The 17,827-nt window shown below is 40.0% G+C and overlaps 1 protein-coding gene across 3 annotated transcripts in view; it reads left to right on the forward strand.

Annotated features, from left to right (window-relative positions):
- Window positions 1-947: 947 nt before the first annotated feature.
- Window positions 948-17,827, forward strand: part of LOC128653829 (aldehyde dehydrogenase family 3 member A2) — a 149,776-nt gene continuing 132,896 nt past the window's right edge. For 2 of the 3 annotated variants that reach the window (XM_053707360.1, XM_053707362.1), the window contains exon 1: window positions 4,410-4,433. The gene's annotated coding sequence lies outside the window, so the exon portion shown is untranslated. Of the gene's footprint in view, window positions 1,054-4,409; window positions 4,434-17,827 lie in introns of those variants that run through there. The other variant, XM_053707361.1, reaches the window with a different exon arrangement.

Here is a 17,827-nt window from a genome sequence, read left to right on the forward strand (position 1 = left end):
ATTGTAATGAGTTTGAAAATGATGTGTTAGCTCCAGCCAAGTAATTATGTCATGTATTAATTTGAATTGCCATATTGATTGATACACATAGGATACACATAGAATTTCATTGGTTGCTGAATCTTAGTGGATGATATTTTAACTATGCATGTAATAGTGCTTGTATCATTTTGATAAAGGGGCAAGAGCCCCAAAAACATTGTTTTGGTTGTTAAATTACCATATAAAAAAGTGTTCTTACAGATAATCAGCAGCACATTGTCTTTTTTTTTAACCTGCAAAGGACTGGGGAAAGCACTGAGCTTTCAACCCAACTTAAATATAGAGCAGATACAAGGTTTAGAGTATATATTTAATGTTGGACTTTATTAACCAGCGAATGGGAAGGCAGGTGAACCATTCATGAATGCCATATACACCTTGTTAGAAATCAAATCACTGGCCATGTCTAACTGTCCTGTTCATACTGTATGGGACTTTAGCTATGTGTTAAACCTCCTTGCTGGGGTTTACCACATTAAAAAAAAAGATTTAAAAAAAATAGATTTCAAAGGTGATTACAAAAATAAATATAATTAAATTTGTATTAGCGTCCTATTTAAAAGTGCCTAAATGAAGTGTGTTTGATGATAAATTGTATATATTGAAAAATACATAAGAAATTAAATTCACAAAAAGTATAAAACTAGGCTAGCTTCAGAACATTATCATTCACGTATTCATCCATATATTGTATATAGTTAAACCCATCTATCATCATAAACTTATTCAAATTAGACCGCACACATGTAATACTAATTTATTAGGGATAGAGTCATCTTCACATTTGCCTTATTTCTTAAATAACACGAAACGCGAATAGAGTATTCCGTATCCATGACATTTTTCCATGTCTTGGTTCCCTTATTATTCCTGGGTGTGCCAAGGGTCACGTGCTCTGGGCGGTGCGTCGGTCGAACCTTGCCCCCCTGGTTGTTTGCTGCTTCCCGTGTGATAGGCCGTGCGGCACTTGCTGTTTTACCGTCTGCATTCTGCTCCGCAAGCCAGTTGCAGGTATGTATGCTGGGGAAGTAGCAATGCGGGATACCGCTTCCGTGCTCTGTACACACATCAAATACTCTGCAGCCGGAAGCGCAATAAAGCTGTACTGTAAAGTAATATACACTGGAGGTTGGTAGTTTTCATAGATACAGTGCTGCCAGCTAGATATAATTGCTTTTGCAAGCTTGTTGTATGTCTTTGCGTGCTCAGAGCTGAAGGGCGTTTGTCTTTAATGAGTTATTCATGTACGATCATCTCAATTTTTTCCATTATTAAAGGGACATGAAACCCACATTTTTCCTTTCATGATTTAGAAATAGTATGCTATTTTTAATCAGCTTTCTAATTTAAACTATTATTATTAGGTATCTAACTATCTAATTTGCTTCATTCTCTTGATATCATTTGTTGAAAAGTATATCTAGATAGGCTTGGTGGCTGCACATAGATGCCTCATGTGATTGGCTCATCTATGTACATTGCTGTTTCTTCAACAAAGGATATCTAAAGAATGAAGCAAATTAGATAATAGAAGTAAATTGGAATGTTGTTTAAAATTGTATTCTCTATCTGAATCATGACATTATTTTGGGTTTAGTGTCCCTTTAATTTGTGCTTTGTCTTTTTAAATGCACACTTTCTGAAGCACCAGCTGCTACTGAGTATGTGGAAGTGTTCAGTGTCTATGTATAGGAGTCTGTGATTGGCCGGTGACAGGCACATGATACAGTGGGCAGGGAAATAGAAGCAATCTTTGAAATGTCTCAGATTTTTTTTAATAATAATTTAAAATGTTACTGTATATAAAGGGATATTAACCTCTTCACGCCCTTAGGACATTATATGTTGCCCTAACAGCGCTGGGCTTTAACACCAATAGGACGGCATGTAACGTTCTATTTTATTCGGGGGCCTGCAGCCTCCTGCTTTTATGAAAAGGATAATCGGACTGGGGAGCTGTGTCTAGCATCCTAGGCAGTCACCCATGACCCATTTGGTCATTGTTGGAACTCTTGGGGAGGTGGGTGGAAAGTATATTACAACCTCTGGTTAGGATTTTGCCCTCTTTTTTGAAAGATACAAAGCATCTTCTGGTTATGCTTGAAAAGATAAACTGGGAATCAGGTTTTTCCTGAATGACGATTGATTTTGTTAGTTTACATTCAAGCATACCATTGGATAAAGGTATGGTGGCTATTGCATTTTTCCTTGATGCCTTTACAGGTTACACCAGTACACATAAAAGCTTTATCCTAAGAGTCTTGCACTTCTTGCTTACGCACAACTACTTCTCCTTTGGCGGCAATTTTTATCTCCAAAAGAGAGGAACAGCAATGGGGGCAACTTTTGCCCCAGCCTTTGCTAATTTATACATGGGATGGTGGGAGCTATCCCATGTATATGGAGAGAATTGCCGCCATGGGGGAAGGGTTGTGATGTACAAGAGGTACATTGATGATCTCCTCTTTATTTGGCAAGGGACACCGCAGGAGAGTCATGAATTTGTAAATGATATAAATATTAGTGATGTGGGCTTAAGTTTTACCAGTATCTATGACAAACAGAGCATTGCATTTTTGGATTTAACCCTTCAGTATGAAGGAAATAAAATCATTACAAAATTACATCGGAAACCCATATCAGGTAATAGCATTTTACATGTGAAAAGTATGCACCCTAAACATACAAGGTTTGGCATCTTGAAGGGTGAATTTATTCGCCTCAGACGAAATTGTTCTTCATTGGAAGAGTATCAAATATCAGCTAAAGAATTTAGAGAGAGATTCTTAAAGAGGGGTTTTCCATATCATTTGATAACTAGGGCTTGTAATATGGTGGCTGGAATGGATGGGAATGCTATGTTATATACTAGTAAAGCGGAGTAAATCAGAGATGAGAAATTACCCTATTTTTGTGACTGGTTACAGCAATCAATTCAAACAGATTTCCAATATTATAAAAGATTGCTTGCCAAGCCTTAAAGGTGATGAAGAGCTCTATGATGTAGTTAAGACAGGGTGTAGATGTGTTTCAAGAAAAAACACAACCATAGGCAACATTCTAGCCCCTAGTGAGGTGAAAATATCTCCAGTTAAAAGTCAGAGTTGGTTAGAATGTAAAGGGCACTATAAATGCGGTGCAACGAGATGCAAAGCATGTTTACATACACTGTCAGGTAAAACCTTTCAGTCTGGGTGTACTCAAAAAGTATTTATGATGGATGCCTGCACTAACTGTCGGAGTACTTATGTTGTGTATTTAACATGAATGTCAGAAAAAATATGTAGGTCTTACGATAAAGGAAGCCAGGGACAGGGTTAAAGAACAAATCAATGATATTAAATCTGAGGATCCAGACTCACAAGTAGCCAGACATTATAAATATTGCCATGATGGCAATATTGATAAACTTAAATGGCAAGTCATTGAATGGGTTAGAACCCCCTAAAGAGGTGGAGATAGAGACAGGATGCTTCGCACACACAAAGCATTTTGGATCTTTAAACTCAGGACCCGGGTACCAGATGGATTAAATATACAGAATGATCTTATTAATTGTTGGCGTTAACTATGATATGTAGGATTATTTTATGCATATTAGTGGGTTATTAATTAAAAACAGAGGTTATGGTATTCATTTATTAGGCTAATTTTACCAAAATGAATTTAATTCAAGTTGCTGAACTGTAGTTGAAGAGCTTTTATTAATCATTCACATATATGTTAGAATTCTTACACAATAGTTTGCATTGATATCTATACGAAACTTATTGCTGATTTACATTCATATTAATCATAAGAGTTATTTTACAGTAGCTGATTGGTTGGATGATGCAACCTTAGGGTGTTTTTTCTTACTCCCTGAGTCACCTTTATTATATTGTAAGGTAATAGGATATATTCTGGTTATAATTATATATTTTTAACCATAATTGAGTATAAGTATGCATCTTCTAATCTATTCCACTGGATAATTTGTGTGGCTTACATCGATATATTGTGTTAAATTGGAATAGGATATTATTTTTTACATATACAATTTTTGTTTTTGTCAGAATATTTTCTTATTTATGGCATTGAAATTAAGGTGATATATGCTATATTTAGACTCCTTAACCTTAAAATAGGTATCTGCCATATAAAATTTGGATTATATATTCTTTAGGTTATTTGTCATGTTATATTTAAAAAAATATTACTTTTCTTTGTATTCTGTAATTCAAGTAATATTGATATTTTTAGCAACACACTATTATTTGACTTTTTTTTTTTTTTTTTTTTTTTATAAATTCTTTTTATTCAAGGAACTCGGGTACAAGACAGACGCCAGTATTGCCACCAAATAGTTGATGCAGAGTATAAAACAGTAGTTGAATCAAATTTACATTTTGGTAAGCAGATAACATTACACAAGATTTAATGCAACATATAGAACAGTAGATCCCTTACTTTTACAGTGTATTAAAACCTAATAGTCATATATAGTTCCACTTAAGGCAATATTTGCATAATTATGGGACAAACTTTTATCAATGTATAGCTATAAGCACTTTATGAGTAAGGATGATGATTGTAGCATAAAAAGAAAATTAAAATATTAAAACATCCCATGATGAAGTCTCCTGAGCTCCTTATTTTTCCAATAAACAAACACACAAACGAATAAACCAATATAAAACAAAAACATGAACAAGAGAAGAACCAAACCCACATCTCTTTGACTAGCCTTATAGTGTGGCAATAAAAGTGTGGTAGAGAATTACAATTGATTCCAAGTGTAAGGTTCTTTCTAGCAGTTAAAAACTTAAAAAAACAAAGAGAGATCATAACCATCTGTTAGCAGAATAGTTCTAGCTTAGCTTTTACATCTCCATTTTATAGATATCAGTAGGGGTCACTAGAGTACTACTATAGATTCTCAGCAGTGGGCATAGTTATGGGTATTCCCCAGCATGCTCTTGAGGAGTTAAGCACTGTTTTGCCCCCACATTTTGCAAGTCCAGTTTGATCAGGGTAGGAGACGGGCCTTCTCCTGGAAGATAGATCCGCGAGCGTTGGGAAATGCATGCAGATGCGGCGCCCTCGTATGATGTGTATGCAGGCAGGCCTGTCTGAGCCAGACTGGTGTCGGGCTGTACTCCATCTAGCCCCTTAGTGCTGTTAGAGAGGGAATGCTGTGGACTCGGAGGCTGTTTAAATTGAGAAGATGCAGTGACGGCTGACCAGGTAGCCACTTGTGGCAAAGCTGCATCATAAATATTCATGGGGCCTTGTTTCCCCCTTGGTGCGGTAAGGATCATTTCCTGAGTAAAAACAGCCGGGTCTAAAGAAAGAGCCGCTGAGTCAGTGGTAGTGGTGTTCGGTTGTAGTTGGGCGGGAGGCATTTTGTGCAGGTCCAGTGTAGAGAGACAGTCCTGCATAGTCCCAGGGTTAGCTTTTGGAGGATAAGGTCTCGTAATAGCCTGGATAGCTCCCTTCATTGTCTCAAAGCTAGTGAACAAGCGTTCAAATGCCGGCCCAAGAGCTTCAAATATCTGCGCGGCCATGCAGTTTTCCAACTCCATTGCTCTAAGCAAACTCAGTATGTGCTAAATCCCACGTGGATTACTAGTAAATAAAATGACCTCCGGGGAAGAAGAGAATGGATTCCTTCTATCTGCTGGTAGTTCCCGGACAGCTTCTCTGTCAAGGGAGATGCAGATGGCATGGAAGAAAGATGATATTAGAGAGATTAAAAGAGGTTTTCTCTGGAGCAACAAAAGCTTGCATCCATCTTCAAGAGCCGCCCACCGGAAGTCTATTTGACTTAGTTTTTATGTCCTTTACTCCTTTTGCATTGGATTAGCAATGGTTAAAAACTTCTATGCTGTTCATTACTTCAGAGTGATTTCTTAATTTAAGAGGGCTGTGAGCTAGAGGCAGTACGGTCTATGAGTAAGGCAGGAGCTGAAACATGTTAGACCGCTGCTGTCCTAGCTCACTCTGACCTTTATTTTGCACTGAAGTTTGCATTTTTTATCCATATATGTTTTGGCAATAAACGTTAAGTTTTATATTTTGAGCCTGTTTGCTCTGCCTCGCCTTTTTCTTTTATTATTGTATACTGTGTCTTGCATCCTAGGCAGTCACCCATGATCCGATCCCGGCCTTGAAATCAAGTGATCACATCAACAATTGCGTGAATTTATTTTTCAAGCAAGTGTTCACATCAGAACTTTGTCCGATGTGAAACAGTTGCCCTGGGCATGAAGGGGTTAAACAGTGCTTTTATAATAAAAACAAATATGTTAAATCAAAGTAAACATAAAAAAGAAACAGATTGTGAAAAAGACAGCAAACAACTTTTTTTGTTTTATTGCTAAATGAAGACTTGATAATTCTCATTGTAGCCCCTGGCCTCGGGGAGATAAGGCAGCAGACGTGTTTCAAACTTATTGTAAGTTGCATTTTGCCTCTTATGAGCATAGGCAAAACAGACTTACTGTCTCCCTAGCATTATCTGAATAGTAAACCAGCTCATGTAAATCTAAAAGTTTTAGGACATCTAGTCATAAATGTAGAGACCACAGCCTCCTTGTAGGGCTGTGACAGGAAGTAATGGACCTTAAGAAATACAAAGTAAAATACCTTTTTTGTATATGCAAATTATGACCCTGAAGGAAGTCTCCTTTATGGTGATGCGGGAAGCCAGACATGGACCCGTTGCTCAGTGTGCCTAGAGGGCTATGGCTGCACCTCAAGGACGAGGCCCACACTAAACATACGTCTGAGGTTTTGCTGTTTCTCTTATTCAGAGAGGGATTGCCTGGTATTTCGGGACTGGATTGCACTGTTTAGTCAGGATCAGACTGATATACTACAGGAGAGTTCTCTGTGAAAGGCACATGTTGAGCAAATAAAAACTGCTCCTAGGATGGTAACTAGCCATAGAACAAGCTTAATATGCCTTTTTCGCTCCCAGATTGAGCGCTTCTCTCTTTTTTGTATATTCAAAATACTTTTAAAATTATGAATAATACGTATTGAAATTATTTCTATTAAAGGGACAGTCTACTCCAAAATTTTTGTTTAAAAAGATAGATAATCCCTTTATTTACCCATTCCCCAGTTTTGCACAGCCAACATGGTTATATTATAGGAATATGAAACCCTCAATTTTTTTTTTTGTGTGATTCAGACAGAGCAGACCATTTTTAAAAAGTTTCCAATATATTTCTATTATCAACTGTGCTTCGTTCCGATGATATTCTGTGTTGAAGAGATACCTAGGTAAGCATCTTAAGCACTACATGGCATGAAATAGTTGCTGCCATCTAGTGCTTTTGCAAATGCATAATATTCTTGCAAAACTGCTGCCATATAGCGCTCCAGAAATGAGCCGGCTCTTAAGCATACTTCCCCGATTTTCAACAAAAGATACCTAGGGAATGTAGAAAAATAGATAGTAGAAGCAAATTAGAAAGTTGTTTAAAATCACATACTCTTATCTGAATCATGAAAGAACATGTTTGGGTTTCATATCCCTTTTAATATACTTTTACCTCTGTTATGACCTTGTATCTAAGCCTCTTCTGACAGCCCCCTTATCACATGGCTATTTATTATCTATTGACTTGAATTTTAGCCAATTAGTGCTGTGTAATGCACAACTTCACGTGAGTAAGCACAACATTATCTATATGGCACACACAGACATCCCAACCTGCAAAAACCCATTTCAGGGAGGTGGCTTCACCGGCTACTGTGCTGTGTGCGCGCCCTCCCCGGTTGTATATTGGACACCTGGAAACCCTAAATAAGATACTTATCATTAAAGTAGATTCCCACTAAACTCACATTAAAAAAGTAGCTTTCTCTTGCAAGGTGTATCCAGTCCACGGATTCATCCTTTACTTGTGGGATATTCTCCTTCCCTACAGGAAGTGGCAAAGAGAGCACACAGCAGAGCTGTCAATATAGCTCCACCCCAGTCATTCTCTTTGCCGGCTCTAAGCACTAGGGTCTCTCTTGGGAGGGTAAAGTGAATGTGGTGTTAGAATTGTAGTTTTATAATCTGCAATCAAAAGTTTATTTTATATGGTACCGGTTTGTACTATTTACTCTCTAGCAGAAAAGTGAAGATTTCTGCTGAGAGGAAAATGATTTTAGCATTTTGTAACTAAAATCCACTGCTGTTCCTACACAGGACTGAGGAGTACCAGAAAACTTCAGTTGGGGGGAACAGTTTGCAGGGTAGTCTGCAATAAGGTATGTTCAGTCATTTATTTCTAGACAAGACTGAGATAATGCTAGAAGAGACTGACAATATCCCCATGAGGGGAGGGCAAGCTATGTTCAGAGGCTTAGTAAGGAATTGAATGCTTACATAACAGGGCTAATTATGCTGGTTTACACTAATTCAGGGCAATCGATTGTTTATTTAAGGAAAATATCGTTTGCAAGACACTTTGAAAGTCCTTTTGGGTTCTTTCTGGGGTTATTACCCACATGGCTATTTTTTATTCACTTAAGAGTGATTTCCTAGGCCTCACAGCTCCGGAGTAGAGTGGGAGGGGCCTAATTTCGCCCCTCAGATGCGAACTTAGAATTGCATAGAAGTTCATGCTGCTTCACATGGAGGGTCCTTCTGCTGTTTGAGGGCCTAAAAGAAGCTATATTCCCCCAAATCTTGTCCCTAAGGGCAGGTAGGGCCACAGCATTGCTGTGGCAAGGTGCTGTAGTAATTTTAACCGGGTGTTGGCTTTAGGCTGCTCCGGTTTGGGCATTAAGGGGTTAATCGTTTTGGTACTTGTGGTGCAATCTTATTAAGGCTTTAGGTACATACTGTGACATTTTCAAAAGGATTGCTGCATTTTTCACTGTTTTGCTAAATTGTGTGCCTTTTTTATCTCTTAAAGGCACCGTAAAGTTTTTTCAAATTGTGTTTTTTATTTGATTAAAGTGATTTCCAAGCCTGTTTGTGTATACTACTAGTCTGTTAAACATGTCTGATACCAAGGAAAATCCTTGTTCAATGTGTTTAGAAGCCATGGTGGAACCCCCTCTCAGAATGTGTCCCACTTGTACTGATATGTCTATACACTTTAAAGATCATATTGTTGCACTTAAGAATGTGACCCAAGATGATTCTCAGACTGAAGGTAACGAGGGTAGCCCGTCTACCTCTCCCCAAGTGTCACAACCAGTTATGCCCGCTCAAGCGATGCCTTGTACCTCTAGTGCGTCTAACCCTTTTACATTACAAGACTTAGCGGCAGTCATGGATAATTCTCTTGCAGCCTTCTTATCTAAACTGCCCGTGTTACCTGCAAGGCGTGATAGCTCCATTTTAAGAACAGATTATGAGCATTCTGACGCTTTGGTAGCCGTATCCGATATACCCTCACAACGTTCTGAAGTGGGAGTGAGGGATTTGATGTCTGAGGGAGAGGTCTCTGATTCAGGAAGGGTTCCTCCTCAGACAGATTCAGATACATTGGCTTTTAAATTTAAACTAGAACACCTCTGCGTTTTGCTCAGGGAGGTATTAGCTACTCTGGATGACTGTGACCCTTTGGTGATCCCAGAGAAATTGTGTAAAATGGACAAGTACCTAGAGGTCCCTGTTTACACTGATGCGTTTCCGGTCCCTAAGAGGATTGCGGATATCGTTACTAGGGAGTGGGATAGACCAAGTGTCCCCTTTGTTCCCCCTCCTGTTTTTAAGAAAATGTTCCCCATATCTGACCCCATGCGGGACTCGTGGCAGACGGTCCCTAAGGTGGAGGGGGCTGTTTCTTCACTTGCTAAACGCACAACCATACCAATTGAAGACAGTTGTGCTTTTAAAGACCCTGTGGATAAGAAGTTAGAGGGTCTTCTTAAGAAAATTTTTGTTCAACAAGGTTTTCTTCTCCAACCTATTGCCTGCATTATTCCTGTAACTACTGCAGCTGCTTTCTGGTTTGAGGCGCTGGAAGACTCGCTCCAGACGGAGACCTCATATGAGGAAATTATGGATAGAATTAAGGCTCTAAAGCTAGCTAATTCTTTTATCAATGACGCCGCTTTCCAAATAGCTAAGCTAGCGGCAAAAAATTCCGGTTTCGCCATTTTGGCGCGCAGGGTGCTATGGCTAAAGTCCTGGGCGGCCGATGTGTCGTCTAAATCTAAGCTTTTGAACATCCCTTTCAAAGGAAAGACCCTCTTCGGGCCTGAATTGAAAGAGATTATTTCAGAAATCACTTGGGGAAAAGGCCATGCTCTCCCTCAGGTCCTTTAAGACAAAGAACAAAGCTAATTTTCGTTCCTTTTCGTAATTTCAGGAGCGGCCCCGCTTCATCCTCTCCGGCTGCAAAGCAAGAGGGTAGCGCTTCACAGCCCAAGGCAACCTGGAAACCTTATCAGGGCTGGAATAAGGGTAAACAGGCCAAAAAGCCTGCAGCTGCCACCAAGACAGCATGAAGGGGTAGCCCCCGATCCGGGACCGGATCTTGTAGGGGGCAGACTCTCTCTCTTTGCTCAGGCCTGGGCAAGAGATGTACACGATCCTTGGGCATTTGAGATTGTATCCCAGGGATATCTTCTAGAATTCAAGGACTCTCTTCCAAGGGGAAGGTTCCACATTTCTCGTCTGTCTACAGATCAAAGAAAGAGGCATTTTTACGCTGTGTAGAAGATCTACATACAATGGGAGTGCTCCAACCAGTTCCAATTGCGGAACAAGGGTTGGGTTTTTACTCAAACCTGTTTGTGGTTCCCAAAAAAGAGGGAACGTTCAGACCCATCCTGGATCTAAAAATTCTAAACAGATTCCTCGGAGTCCCATAATTCAAAATGGAGACCATTCAGACAATCTTACCAATGATCCAGGAAGGTCAATATATGACTACCGTGGATTTAAAGGATGCATACCTACACATTCCTATCCACAAAGATCATCACCAGTTTCTCAGGTTCGCTTTTCTGGACAAGCATTACCAGTTTGTGGCTCTTCCCTTCGGCTTAGCCACTGCTCCCAGAATTTTCACAAAGGTGCTAGGGTCCCTCCTGGCGGGTGCTAAGACCGCGGGGCATAGCAGTGGCGCCTTACCTAGACGACATCTTAATTCATGCGCCGTCTTTCCAAAGAGCCAAGTCTCACACGGAGATTGTATTGGCCTTTCTGAGGTCTCATGGGTGGAAGTTGAACATCAAAAAGAGTTCTCTTAGAGGGCGGAGCCAACTATCATAGGAACCAGACGTGTGTGTCAAGAGCTCCTGGCCTTTATTTGAAATAATTGAGGATTATTGGCATCCAAAGCTCTTTTTGATATACTACAAAAGGTCCCTTTCATATACTATAACTCTGGAGGCATTGGGAGCTCCTGGGTGGACGTTCTCAGCTCTATTTGAGTTCCAGAAGTTTAGCCACTATGGAGGCCCAAGATGTCTGGAGGCTGGCTGTGACGCAGCTCCTACAAGATCATTTTGCCAGCTTAGCGCTAATACTGTCTGAGTTTCGAGTCTTGGGTTGTTTACAACTAAATTATGCGCTTTTACAGTCCACGCCAATATATTATTTTGTCTCTTTCAGGATTCTCAGTCCTGTGACTTTGGAGTTGATATCCTTGGGTTCCCCACATATCTTTATATATGTATGTGGACATACAGGTTAGAATTAGGTAATCCTATGTATCCATCAATGTGTCTCTTAGATCGAAGTTAATATTTAACCTCTTCCTTAGAGGTGGAAAGCTTCTGTTCCTTTAAAGGATTGCTATGTTACTTTGTTTTATTCATATGACTAGTGGTTGGGGATTGCTATAGCCAATGTTTACATTTCCATATGAATATACCAATCAGTGATGTAATGCATGGGGATTCATGGTTGTATGTTGTGTGGGGTACTGGAGGGATATATGGTTTAGATGCTTACATATCTGTTATTTTATAAGTTGTTTAGACCTATATTAGTTGATCTATTTACATGACTGAAAGCCACTCTGCATAATAGAGCTTTAAATTTACTATCCCTTTATATGAGATGCAATTGCCTTATTCTGCCACTGGAGGGGAGTCTTGGTTTGTTTTCACTTCCAAGATTCTTAGTTCTGTAACTTTGGAGATGATATCCTTGGGTTCCCCACATATCTTCATTTCTTTATATCTTTATATTTGTATATTGGCATATAAGTTAGAATGAGGTACTGCTATGTGTCCTTCAATGTGTCTCTTTGATCAAAGTTAATGTTTAATCCTCTACTAAGTGGTGGAAAGCTTCTGTTCCCTTAAAAGGTTACTCTGTTCCTTTGTTTTACTCTCATGGCTAAAAGTTGGGGATTGCTATAGCCAATGTTTACAAGTGGTATGTTTTCAAATACCTTTTGTTAAGATTTAAGGTTGGGGACTTAAGGCATACATTGTGCTTTCTCTATTTTTTAGCCCAGGTACTGGATAATTTCTTTATTGTTAAGGGGAAAGTTTTAGATTTATCTACCCTATACCTTATTTAAAGCTGGACATAGGTTGTAATGTAACTACAATGGCCACTCCACTGACGCTCAGCTTAAACACTACCTATTCCTTGGTAATTCATATTTTTCACTAGGTATCAAACCTACAGAACTCAATACTCTAGTATTTGGTTACGGTCATATGTGTATATATTTATATGGTCTGTCTGTTGTAGGGTGTAGGGCCCACACCCAGACAATATGACTCATACATATTATTACAGATACACCTAGGATTACGTAGCACCAATATAGTCTTTGCTCTGGAAATAAGCTCCGCATTACACTGAGGCTATTTTGATTTGGAACATGTTTCCTTTTTGTTCCTTACCATTTCTCTGATCACCCTCACTCTTCACTCATTAACAATATTAAGGTAGGTTGCCTGTTATGGGTCATGTCAGTGGAGGTTGATTAGGTGAAGGCTGAAGCTTTATATTATTGATGATCCCCTTTTAATTTTAGGTTAGCTGGTCTGGGCTGGATAGTGGGGTTTTTTTCTAGATATATACTATTAGTAAATTCTGGTTAAATCTTACAAAGCTATTTGATTAATCTCCGCCCCCCATACCCCCCCCCCTTCTCCCTCCCCCTTCCCTCTATATGGTACCCTGACTCTGGGGAACAGTGTTCAGGGTGCTCTTGCGCGGTTTTCCTTGTAACAAACCACACTTTTCCTCCTATATTTACTCAACTACTGTATATGCTTTAAAAATATTTGCTTAGGATGTTTCACATATTGGTATATAACATGTTTGGCCGGATGGTTGATATTAATATTTGCATACTTCTCTATGCTTTGTTATATACTGTTGCACATTACATTTTTCGTATTTGCTGCTACCTATGCTATACAATTTGAAATACCTACTGTTCATTCTGGATCAATCATGTATATTCAATTACTGCATATGCTTTAAAAATATTTGCTTAAATGCTGTCATATATGCTATACATTTTGAAATATGTGCTGTTCGGTCTGAAGCAATCAGGTATATTTCACTATTGCATATGCTTTAAAAATCTTTGCTTAGGATATTGTGCATATTGGTATATAAAATGTTCAGAATAATAGTTGATAATAATATTGCATATTTCTTAATATTCTGGTATATCTTGCTGCACACTAGAGCTTTCCTATATGCGGCTAAATATGCAGTACCATTTGAAATATATACTGTTCAGTTTGAAGAAATCCTATTCTTCAGATATATATTTGCTGAAGTGAATTTTTCCTTATTTTATGTTAATCAATGGCCTTATGCAGTATGCTTGTCTTTTTATATCTTCTGTGTTGCTTGAGGTCACAAAATTCATGTTGAATGATTACTCTGTATTTGAAAAACTCAATAAAAATTAAAAAAAAAAAAAAAAAAAAAAAGAGTTCTCTTTCCCCTCTCACAAGGGTTCCCTTCCTAGGGACTCTAATAGACTCGGTAGAAATGAAAATATTTCTGACGGAGGTCAGAAAATTAAAACTCTTAACTACTTTCCGAGCTCTTCATTCCATTCCCCGGCCATCTGTAGCTCAGTGCATGGAGACAATCGGATTAATGGTAGCAGCAATGGACATAGTCCCTTTTGCGCGGATACATCTCAGACCACTGCAACTATGCATGCTCAAACAATGGAATGGGGATTATGCAGATTTGTCTCCTCAAATTCAGTTGGATCAGGGGACCAGAGATTCTCTTCTCTGGTGGTTGTCTCAGGATCACCTGTCTCATGGCATATGTTTCCGCAGACCAGAGTGGATCATTGTAACGACCGAAGCCAGTCTGTCAGGCTGGGGTGCAGTCTGGGACTCCCTGAAAGCTCAGGGCTTATGGTCTCGGGAAGAAACTCTTCTCCTGATAAACATTCTGGAACTGAGGGCGATATTCAACGCTCTTCAGGCATGGCCTCAACTAGCTGCGGCCAAATTCATCAGATTTCAGTCGGACAACATCACGACTGTAGCTTACGTCAATCATCAGGGGGGAACAAAGAGTTCCCTAGCGATGACGGAAGTAACCAAGATAATCAGGTAGGCGGAGGATCACTCCTGCCATCTCTCAGCAATTCACATCCCAGGAGTAGACAACTAGGAGGCAGATTTTCTAAGTCGTCAGACTTTTCACCCGGGGGAGTGGGAACTCCACCCGGAGGTATTTGCCCAGCTGACTCAGCTATGAGGCACTCCAGAGTTGGATCTGATGGCGTCCCGTCAGAACACCAAACTTCCTCTCTACGGGTCCAGGTCCCGGGACCCCAAGGCGGTATTGATAGATGCTCTAGCAGCGCCTTGGTCCTTCATTCTGGCTTATGTTTTCCCACCGTTTCCCCTTCTCCCTCGTCTGGTCGCCAGAATCAAGCAGGAGAAGGCTTCTGTGATTCTGATAGCACCTGCGTGGCCAGCAGGACTTGGTATGCAGACCTAGTGGACATGTCATCTGTCCCACCATGGACACTGCCAATGAGGCAGGATCTTCTAATACAGGGTCCGTTCAAGCATCCAAATCTAATTTCTCTATGTCTGACTGCTTGGAGATTGAACGCTTAATTCTATCAAAGCGTGGTTTTTCTGAGTCAGTTATAGTTACTCTGATTCAGGCTAGAAAGCCTGTTACCAGGAAAATCTACCATAAGATATGGCGGAAATATGTTTGTTGGTGTGAATCCAAGGGTTACTCGTGGAGTAAGATTAGGATTCCCAGGATATTGTCTTTTCTCCAAGAAGGATTGGAGAAAGGATTGTCAGCTAGTTCCTTAAAAGGACAGATATTTGCTCTGTCTATCCTTTTACACAAGCATCTGGCAGAGCTACCAGACGTTCAAGCGTTTGCGCAGGCTTTAGTCAGAATCAAGCCTGTCTATAAACCTGTGGCTCCGCCATGGAGTCTAAATTTAGTTCTTTCAGTTCTTCAAGGGGTTCCGTTTGAACCTTTACATTCCATAGATATTAAGTTGTTATCTTGGAAAGTTTTGTTTTTGGTAGCTATCTCTTCTGCTCGAAGAGTCTCAGAATTATCTGCCTTACAGTGTGATTCACCTTACCTGGTGTTCCACGCAGATAAGGTAGTTTTGCGTACCAAACCTGGTTTTCTTCCTGAAGTTGTTTCTAACAAGAATATTAACCAGGAAACAGTTGTTCCTTCTCTGTGTCCTAATCCTTCTTCGAAGAAGGAGCGTCTGTTGCACAATCTTAATGTAGTTCGTGCTCTTAAGTTCTATTTACAGGCAACTAAGGATTTGAGACAAACATCTTCCTTGTTTGTTATCTATTCTGGTAAGAGGAGAGGTCAGAAAGCAACTGCTACCTCTCTTTCCTTTTGGCTGAAAAGCATCATCCGTTTGGCCTATGAGACTGCTGGCCAGCAGCCTCCTGAAACTATTACTGCTCATTCTACCAGAGCAGTGGCTTCCACATGGGCTTTTAAAAACGAGGCTTCTGTTGAACAGGTTTGTAAGGCAGCGACTTGGTCTTCACTGCATACTTTTTCAAAATTTTACAAATTCGATACTTTTGCTTCTTCGGAGGCTATTTTTGGGAGAAAGGTTTTGCAAGCAGTGGTGCCTTCCGTTTAAGGTACTTGCCTTGTTCCCTCCCTTCATCCGTGTCCTAAAGCTTTGGTATTGGTATCCCACAAGTAAAGGATGAATCTGTGGACTGGATACACCTTGCAAGAGAAAACAGAATTTATGCTTACCTGATAAATTACTTTCTCTTGCGGTGTATCCAGTCCACGGCCCGCCCTGGTAATTAAGTCAGGTAAAATTTTTTGTTTAACCTACTGTCACCACTGCACCCTATGGTTTCTCCTTTTTCTTCCTAACCTTTGGTCGAATGACTGGGGGGTGGAGCTAGAGGGGGAGCTATATGGACAGCTCTGCTGTGTGCTCTCTTTGCCACTTCCTGTAGGGAAGGAGAATATCCCACAAGTAAAGGATGAATCCGTGGACTGGATACACCGCAAGAGAAAGTAATTTATCAGGTAAGCATAAATTCTGTTTTCTTGCACAACCACATACAACAAACCTATTTTCCAGTGATCGTATGCTTGCTGAATGCTCATATATTTAAGAATACGAAGTTTAATTACATGCAGTTAATAAGTTAGTATTTGTTTTTTATTTTATTAAAATCAGTGGGGGCTTTTTGATTACTGATGCATGCTTTGAGGGTTCCATAGTGCCCCAGCTTGCAAAGTACTCCGTATAGTTGTCCCTGTACGACTTTCGGCTTGTGTCTGGGAGCATATGCGATTTTGAGTTTGAGAGGCTATTTGTATGTAATTATGTTTTGTACTCACAGTAGAGTCAATTTGATAAGGACCTTGCAGCAGGGGTGTCTATCTCCTCCCTCACAGGGGCACACTCTTTGCCCCTTTTTCTCAGTTCTCACTCAGCCTATGCTGCAGCCGATGTTGCCTCCTGCTGATTCTCCTCCTCCCCAATTGCCTTATCGCAGCCTCCAAACAGCAGGAGGGGGGTGGCAGACATGCAATACACTAAAAGTAAAGACAGACTAGCTGTGACAACGCCTTCCTGCTCGATGACGTCCCTGCAACTAAGGGCATTCCTTAAAGAAACACTGTTTCCAGATTTGGGCCACGTTGGATCATGGTACTTGTAGTTTCAGGGAAATTGCATTTCATTTGCTGGCATCAAGGAGCCACTGTTGCAATGAGGGAGACTCCCTGAACTTCAGAGAGAGTTGGGATGTCTGCACACATTAATTAGCAGTCTCGTGTTGTGAAAAGCAAATACAAAAGCATGTGATAAGAGGCTTTCTGTAATGGCTTAGAAACAGGCAGTAATTTAGAGGTTTAAATGTTATAAAGTATATTAATATAATAATGTTGGTTTTGCAAAGCTGGGGAATGGGTAGTAAAGGTGTTATCTATCTTTTCAAACAATAACAATTCTGATTTTGACTGTCCCTTTTAACTATAACCCACTGCTTAGTGCTTTTTATTATAACAATGAAACGGACTGTTTAACATCCCTTTAATGGTCCTTTAGTTTAAGACTTTAAAGTGAAGGTAAACTTTGATGAATGAAATCCCGTTTTTTAAAAATACTATTAAAAACAGGGGCAGCCATTTTGAATAAAAACGTACCTTTGTTCTTCTCACAGCCAGAGCAGCTTCCCACACCCGGAGATCCTCTCTTCACACGTCATCAATGACTAATCCAGCTTCCTCCAATCATGGCTTTCCCCCCAGGGTAGTCATTGCTTGAGGCCATGCCCTGATTGGAGGAAGCTAGATTAGTCATTGATGTCGTGTGAAGAGGATCTCCGGGTGGGGGAAGCTGCTCTGGCTGTGGAA

The sequence above is a fragment of the Bombina bombina genome, chromosome 3, assembly GCF_027579735.1.
Source record: "Bombina bombina isolate aBomBom1 chromosome 3, aBomBom1.pri, whole genome shotgun sequence".
Classification (NCBI taxonomy): Eukaryota; Metazoa; Chordata; class Amphibia; order Anura; family Bombinatoridae; genus Bombina; species Bombina bombina.